We start from the raw sequence: 9,075 nt of genomic DNA on the forward strand, positions 1-9,075 counted from the left end.
AATTAAAACTATACACTTTTTATCATGACAATTATTTTTGTTGCTTTTTATGCCAAGATTTAGATGACCTAAAACTTAGTTAATTAGTAAAAAATATATATATATTTTTAAGAATTAAAGGTGAAAGCAACTGTAAATTACGGAAACAAACATACAACATATGGTTGTTTCTGCAACTATTGGCAAATTTTCTGTCAAATTAAAACTGTACACTGTTTACAATCACAATTATTTTTGCTGCTTATCAAATGTTTCTAATGTGAAGATTTTTTTTGCCCTCGTCACAGACCAATAAACTTAAAAATAATAATTTAGTATTTCATTATTGAACATTAATTAATATAAACAACAAGTGAAAACATAAATATTTTTATAATTATAAAAAGAAACGAATTAAGAACAAAACTAGAATCAAATCCAAAAAGACACTACGTCGAGAAATGCTTTGGGAATGCCCCTGCAAGACCTCGTTCTGAAGCACGTCTAAAATCAGTCCAACTGAGCAGCGAGATGTCACGAGCGGAGTGACGTGAGCAACCAGGAAGTATAAAAGCTCATCCGACAAAGCGGAAGTTAGATTCGATGAAGTAGCGCCATCAGGGATGCAGGGAGTATGGCAAAGAGATGCAGCGTCTCGTTCCCTCGGGGAACCATGGTTACATACGTAACCTGGAGACGTTCCACTTTAGGAACTCAAGCTGCATTGAGAAACGCTTTGGGAACGAGAATACCCACTGCACCATACCATAAGGACCAGCCCGCCGCAGCACAAATGTCCTGCAAGGCCACACCCAAGTTGAAAGCCTTGGAGGCCACCATACTCCTAGTCGAGTGAGCTACGACCGCCATAGGTGACAGGAGGCCAGAGGTCTCGTAGGCTAGTGAGACTGCCTTGACCACCCACCTACTCATAGTCTTCCCAATGACTGACCGCCATGTATACCTTCAGAGTGGAGGGAGATAACCCTGCGGAGAGTCACTCCGGCAGAATCTCCAGAACTGTACCAATTGGGCAGTTGACTGGGTCTTACAGTCGCTGTCCGTACCATGAAGTGAGAAGCTTCCACTTCACGGTGTACTGTTTCCTTGTGGCAGGAGCTCTGGACTGGAGTATAGTCTCAACAACCTCAGTTGAAAGACCAGATGCTAAGAGCTGTGCCCCCTCGGGGGCCATGCCCACAGCTTCCAAAACTCCAAGCAGGTGTAAAGAATTGTGCCCCCCGACTGAGAGAGGAGGTCCCTTCTGATCGGAATCTTAAGCGGAGAGCCATCGAGGAGGGACACCAGGTCCGAGAACCATACTCGGGCCAGCCAGAATAGGGCTACTAACAACAGATGGACCCTGTCCCGGCGTACTCACTCCAGAACTCCGGGGAACAGAACGATCGGGGGAAAAGCATACAGATGAAGCCTCGGCCACGAGGTGTAGGCTTTATGTGTAGGCTATATTATAGTACTTTATAGTCAAACGTTTGGATACACTTCCCATTCATGTGTCCAAACTTTTGACTGGTACTGTATATAGAATACAGTATATAGCCTACATAAACAGAATATATATACATAAACATTTTTTGCAATGATAACTCAAATGTGGTGATCAAACACTTATAATGATGTGACAAACATGGGCCTATGTAGTGGAGGGAGGGTATTTAATAATTTAACAAACTTTATTATTCAAAATGAGTCATCCATTTACATCCGTGCACTTAACAGTAAACATCACTTCACTTATTATAAATAACTAAAATAACACGAATAGAACAAAATATATATAACTTGAATTAAGAAATAAAACAAGATAACTGTGTAGGGCAAGCAAGCTACAGGGGCAGATTTATGCAGGAAGCACAGCGTTTCCAAATGTAAACATCTAAAATGAATAAATAATAATAATTCATAATATATATACTTTTTTTCACAAACTCTGTGTTGTGTATTTTCTGGTACATTAGTATTTAAATTTTAAGTTTAATATTCACAGACACAGTATATGTGTATATATATATATATGTGTGTGTGTGTGTGTGTGTGTGTTGGGCCGTTATCGGCGTTAACGTGAGAATCTTATCGGGCGATAAAAAAAATATCGCCGTTAATCTATTCTCAAAGTTAGGTTGGGAGCTGGGTCTAGACATATGATGACTTTCACCGTGATAATTTAGCGCGGATGTATACCTAGACGAATGGCACTGTAGGGGGCGAGAACGAGTCTTCGAACCTGTGTGTTTGCCTACTGTGAAATTACCAAGCTTCCCAAAAAAACCTCGACAAGACTCACGACTGTTTCACACATACTCCGTCTGCAGTGCGTATGCAGTCCGTGTGCGTTACGTATGTGGTGCAGAAGCAGCACGGACTCATTGTGCTTTCACACAGGACACGTTTGCAGTCCGCTACTGATCCCCGGCTGTTTAGTCCACAAACACAACATTTGTTCATTATTCTATATTTCAAACCATGTTTAAAAAAAAAATTGTGCCTCTCATCACAGAACAGTAACAATCTTTCATAATCATAGACATTAGTTTAAACCTAATAAATATAAACAACATTATTCATGCATTTGACTTCTAGGTTTTTATAATAAGTTGCTCAAGCAAGCGGCAAAACATTTAAACACAACAATTATTAAAAATGAAAGCACCACTGACAGAAACAGTCGACTCTCGTGCCTTTTGCATTTAAATCTTTATTACAAGCAATCGCACGGTTCTTAATGAACTCCGTTTTCTGCTTCCATAAAAGTGCATAGGCCTATATCATGTTGCCTCGTTTATCTAAAGGTGCTCTTTTTCTTGTTTTAAACCTAGCCAAAAACCCATGTGTTGAGTGTGAAACACACTAGGCTTTAATTAGTATACATTTATTGTGAAATTACTGCATTTCTGTGTCAATCCATGTTAATTTTTACCGTGAACAATGCGCTGTCATTTTAATTCAGCGCATGCAGCACAGCAAAACTAGACTCGGTACGTAAACGATCACTGCACTGCTGCAGACGCACTGCTCCTGGAACGCACTGACGGACCGCAATCGCGTGAAAGCTGGAACACACACATATATATACATATATATATATATATATATATATATATATATACACACACACTGACCTGTTTAATTATTAATCAAAAATAAGTCAAATTCCATGAAATTCCACGTTATACAGTAAATTCTGTGTTTATCACTGGATTCCGCGATTCCATCCATGTTTTCCAAATCATAAGGCCCTACTAATGTAGCAAACGAATATGATAAGCTCATTGTGAGAGTAAAAGAGGGGACTCGGGTAAAGTTTGAGCTCATCCGCGCATCTCTACACTACAGTGACCTGGGTCACCGGTAGCAAACAATGGGGCACGCTCTGCTGGACACACTAAGTAATTAGACCATTTAGAAGCATGTAAGCTGCGTTATATGTTATGTAAAAAAAATATATATATTTCATATCGGCGCATATTTGCCAATATCGATATATTGGCGGCATGCTCATATCGGGTTAACGATATATCGGTCATGCTCTAGTTTGCACAATGGCATCCAGCCCAAGTGGAGCTGGATGTGTGAGAGAGAACAAGAGCGGACAGTGTGTCGTTTCCTGCCATGCAAATAGATCCACTTTCGCTTGGCTAAACTCCTTCTAGAGAGTCCACCAGCCTCTCAAGGTGTTTTTAGAGGAGCCAGTTCAGTGCCCTGAAGCGGATGACCAGCAAGGAACCACCAACCTGACTGCTGTAGCGCCCTCACTTGAGGGGATAAGCTCTCCCGTGCCGTACCATCACTGGGCAGCAGCTGGGAAATTCGCTCGTCAGAGCTCACTGAGCCCTGAAGCACCGAGGGTGGCAGGGGTATCAGTAAATCTCTGTGAGGGCACTGAGGAGGATCGGGTACCGAGAGGTGTTATCCTCTCCTCCCCAGGTGGGGCTGCCCTCAGGGACCTGACGATGGTGGCACCAGGACCGCTTAGTCAAGGTCTTCTTTGACAAAATAACTGTCCACAGATCAGTTTTCGGTCTAGAAGACCCTGACTGAGAGCGTTGCCCTGACCCCCATTCTTTCTGTGGAGAGGTGCGAGTTGCAATGCTCTGTTTTTGAGATTGGCGGTATGAGGACCTTGGCGGCTGGGGCTGCTCCTGCTCAGCAGCCCCATGGGCCTGGGAGCGACCAGGGAGAAAATGTTGGAATGCCGCCGCTTGATTACTCGCATCCTGAAACCTCCCGACGACAGTGTTGACTGCGTCGCTGAAAAGGCCAGAGGGTGAGAGCGGGGTGTCTAGGAGGAAGAAACTGTCCTTATCTTGCATATCGGACAGATTCAACCACAGATGCCTCTCCATGGCTACCATTGCTGCCATTGAACTGCCGAACTCTGGCCGTTTCTCTGGTGGCCCGGAGGAACAAATCTGTGGGCCGACGCAGTTCGGGCCTGGTGAGAAGCTTCAGGGCCTTCAGGGACGATGCTGAGGATGGGGAGAGATGCAAGCATCTGCTCCACCATTGGCACTCTCTCTCCAGGGGGAAGAAACTGCAGCATGGGCTTCCAATCCCTGAGAGGGAGCCGTGGATCTTGCGGGTGAGGACAGAGAAAAGGATGACCCCGTCTCGGATACCTCTACTAAATCCACTTGCGATCCCCATGACAACAGTCTACGCTGCTCCTCAGCAACAGCTGGACCACTGCCAGCGGAATCGCGAGCCTGGCTGCTCTCATCAAACACGGCCAGGTGAGAGCGGAGCACACGCAGCGAGAGCAACTCGCAGTCACGACAATCAGCTCCCTCGAGAGCTGACCGTGCATGTTCCGCTCCTAAACAAACAACACACAGATCGTGTGTATCCCCCGCCGCCAGATATGGTGGGCAGGGAGGAACACAACGTCTGTAATGCTGTTTTCTCGCCATAGACCTAGACTTGGATTTTGACATAATATGCTTGTGGACTGAAAGACAACAGTAAATAAGACTAACACATACACAGAGTGCTACTGAAGAGCAGAACCTAACTTGCGCTCTACCAGATGCACTATTATACTTCCTGGTTGCTCACGTCACCCCGCTCGTGACGTCTTGCTGCTCAATTGGACTAATTTTACACATGCTTCAGAATGCGGTCACACAGAGGTGTACCCAAATCATTTCTTGATGCAGCTCGAGTTCCTGAAGGGGAAATATACATACATACAATCATACATATATATTAGGGGTGTAACGGTTCGCAAAAATAAATAAATAAATAAAATCACACACGGTTTGGCACGCGTTAGGACCACGGTTCAATCTGTATCTGTAATATGGTTTGCTCTAAATAACATGTAAAAAAACAGGGTTCAGCTAATATATGGTTCTGTTGTTGGATATGCATTCTGGCTTACCAATACATTACAACAACAGCGAAGAAAAAAAATGTGGACAAACCATTCACTCTAGTTCAATGCAAATGCCCTATGCTGGAATATGAGCATTTATTCCGTCATCACCCGGGTGCTGATAGCGTGTGCATAGGTGAGACCTGAACAACACATGCTGATATCTGTGTTTAAGCTTTTCCAGTTTAAACATTTAAGATCCAGAGGACGCGACCTCGTGTGCGCTCATCCGAAGCGCGCAAACCCACAGCTCAGAGTGCGGCCAAATATTAAGCTTTCTCTGAAGTATTGTGTTTAAATGGACAAATTCACACAATTATGTCCATTTAAACACAATTATATATATATAAGGGAGGCAGTGTCTCCTCAAAAAATTGGATGAGAAAATAATCGATATTACAAAAATACTGTCCAACAAGGACACCTGCGGGTAAAGTTACAGCGGATGCTTGCCTCCCTTCGGTCCATAGACTTACAACAGAGACCCCTTAGCATGTCGTGGGTTTAGTGGGGGATTATTGAGAATGAATGGGGGAAAGTCACGTGAGAGGAGGCAATGCCTCCATCACGATATGACAGATTATATTCGGCTTGCTTCAAAAAACCTACCTGCAAAGCTACCTGAAAAACTATGCAGAAGTTCACCTAAGGCAAAAGCTGCTTTAAACACAAAGGATGGTCACACCAAATGCTGATTTAATTTAGTTAATAGAAAGTAATTGATAAATAAAATCTATTTATGACATTATTTTTGACAGCAACCTCGTTTTACAGCACTTTTACACAAATGCCTAAAACTTTTAACAGTACTGTATCTTTGCAGGTAAGGTTTCTTGAAGCATTTTGGAGATGTTGCCACAGCTCTTCTGGATTTAGTCTGTCTCAGACTGTTCTGTTTCTTCATGTCATTCCCGACGGACTGGATGATGATGAGATAAGAGCACTAGCTGTTGTCAGACTCCTTGTGCAAAAAATCTCACTGGATTATTTAAAATATTGGCAAAATGAATGTTAAGTCGTGGCCTAATGGTTAGAGAGTCGGACTCCCAATCGAAAAGATAGAAACAACTAACTTAACCATTTTTTTAGTTGGTGAAAATACTATTGTTCTAATAATTTTGGCCAGCACTATATATATTTTTTTTTTTTTCCTGTACTTATTTACCGAAGTGTAATTCTTTATTATCCATGTGATCCATATCACTAATATATACGTTTTTTTTTTTTAATATAACGCTCATACAGAACTCATCCAGGCTCACTACTGCCACAGTGCCATTAATTTGAACATATGCACAAGGAACTCACATAACTGTGTCTCTTGCCGGCCCCAGCAAACTCCAGCTCTCCATAGGCATCTGTGGGCTGCTCAGAGGAGTGTTGTGTGCTGTCCCAGTGACTGACGATGGCCGCACTGAAGTAATCGCCCAAGGCTACTGAAGGATGGGAGTCCCGCGTGGCCCCACACTGACACCGACCGCCATTACTACAAAAGAACAGATGGAGATGCATTTGTGTTCTGACTGTTTTACAGAAGAGATACTGAATACTCAATACTAAATACTCAACCATCTTACCTGAAAGAGTCCTCCACAAATGTCGTGCACACTCTCTTCTTCAATAAATTTGGAATCCAGCTCTAAAATCAATAAATTTATATCCCATTAGTATCCCATTCATTAACATTAGTAAATGCAATAGCTAATATGAACTAATAATGAGCAAATAGCCTACTTTTTAAAGTATTTCACACATTTTTGTTAATGTTAGTAGAAGCAAAGTTGTTCATTTCATGTTCATGTTAGTGCATGATTAATACAGTGCATTGATTAATATTTAGAACTGCAACTGCTATGAATAAATGGTGAAATTAACAATGAATTATATTAAAGAAATATTTCACTCCAAATTTTCTTAAATGTACTGTAACTCATCCTCAGGCCTCCCAAGATGCAGATGAGTTTGTTTCTTCATCTAAACAGATTTGGAGAAATTAAGCAGTGCATCACTTGCTCACCGATGAATCTTCTGCAGTGAATGGTTTTCTTAGAAACATGCAGATTTCTCTTCACGAGACGTTGTATGTGTACAGGAGTTGTGCGGATTACTTTGATGTTTTTATCAGCTGTTTGGACTCTAATTCTGATGGCACCCATTCACTGCCGAGGATCCATTGGTCAGTAAATGATGTAATGCTATGCTACATTTCTCCAAATCTGTTCCAATGAAGAAACAAACTAATCTACATTTTAGTTGCCCTCAGAGAGAGTAGATTTTCAGCAAGTATTTATTTTTGGGTGAAATATTCATACTTGAGGTGAAAAGACAAAGAAGCATTGTTCATTGTGAGTTCATGCAAACTAATAATGTAGTTATCTAATGTTAACAAATGAAAACTTATTGTAACGTGTTATCATCTTATCTATTTGATTTCATCAGTCACAATACAATAGGTTAAATGGCTCACTTTACCCCGACTCCACTTGTAATTTCATCATTAGGTCCCCACCCACCCCTTTCATCAAGAAAGCAAGTCAGACCAGTTTACCCTTTGTAGAACCTCATCACTTATTTAGACTTTAAGAACTCTGTGTTTAGTGTCCCTGCAGTGTTTGTCTGGAACACTGAAACACCAAAGCACAAACTTAATTCATGCACAGTACAAATAACTACTTGTATTCTTCAGAGGAATATGGGGTAATTCTTTTTGGAGAAATGGGATAAGAACTTTAAACTGTTCAAGGTACATCTTCTGAGAATTAATTATTTAATGAGTGCCAATTTGAATGAAATTGTGTGTGTGTGTGTGTGTGTGTGTGTGTGTGTGTGTGTGTGTGTGTGTGTGTGTGTGTGTGTGTGTGTGTGCTTGTTTATGTGGTTTATGTGGACACAAATTTGTATAATGAAATGGGTATGACATAGGTATTACAACACCAAGCTTATTTATGAGGACACTTTTGGTGTCCCTGTAATTCAAAAAGCTTACAAATCATACAGAATGCTTTTTTTGTGTGTGTGTGTGAAAATCTAAAAATGCACAAAGTTTCCTGTGAGGGGTGAAAACAAAAATATATTTTTTAAACTTTACTGTATATGTAAACTAGGGGTTTTAATATGCTCCTTTTAAAACAAAGACCACTACAAAAAAGTAACACTTTTAGTACATTTAAAAAGTACAACAAATGTAAGTGCGCTGTAACATTTAGCTACATTGTAGTTGGTAAAAATGTGACCAGTAAAGACACTACCTAAGAAGCACATGCCGAGCACACATGCACAGTCTTGTAATAAATCACGGTATGTTGTTTTAGAGAAACTCCCTACAGTCCTGTTCATTGCCAACATTAAACCGAAACGATACGAATTGCAAGCAGTCTTTCTTTGCATTATTAATAACATAATAAATGACCATTAATCGGCTGGAGCATGTCTGCAACAACACAAAATCAGCTACAGGTGCGGTAAGCAGTTTACTGACAGACCTACCAGATCTTGTTTTGGCATCACGGCCACTGCACCTTCCTCAACTTGCTTAACTTCCTTTTCATTCATCTTGCTTTGTTTATGGACTTTATGAAGTCGCTGTTTGTTGTGAGTTTCACTTCAGAGCGCTCTGCTGCTGCAGCGCGTGACGTCCATGACACCCGCGAACGAGGAAGTCCGGGATCGCTCGAGACTCGCGGTGTAGGCTACCTGAGAAATCA

At 41.5% G+C, this 9,075-nt stretch overlaps 1 pseudogene; it reads right to left on the minus strand.

Moving 5' to 3' along the window:
- The window catches only part of LOC109091872, a 57,382-nt pseudogene extending 48,307 nt beyond the window's left edge, over positions 1–9,075 (minus strand).

The sequence above is a fragment of the Cyprinus carpio genome, chromosome B12 (genome assembly GCF_018340385.1).
Source record: "Cyprinus carpio isolate SPL01 chromosome B12, ASM1834038v1, whole genome shotgun sequence".
Lineage (NCBI taxonomy): Eukaryota > Metazoa > Chordata > Actinopteri > Cypriniformes > Cyprinidae > Cyprinus > Cyprinus carpio.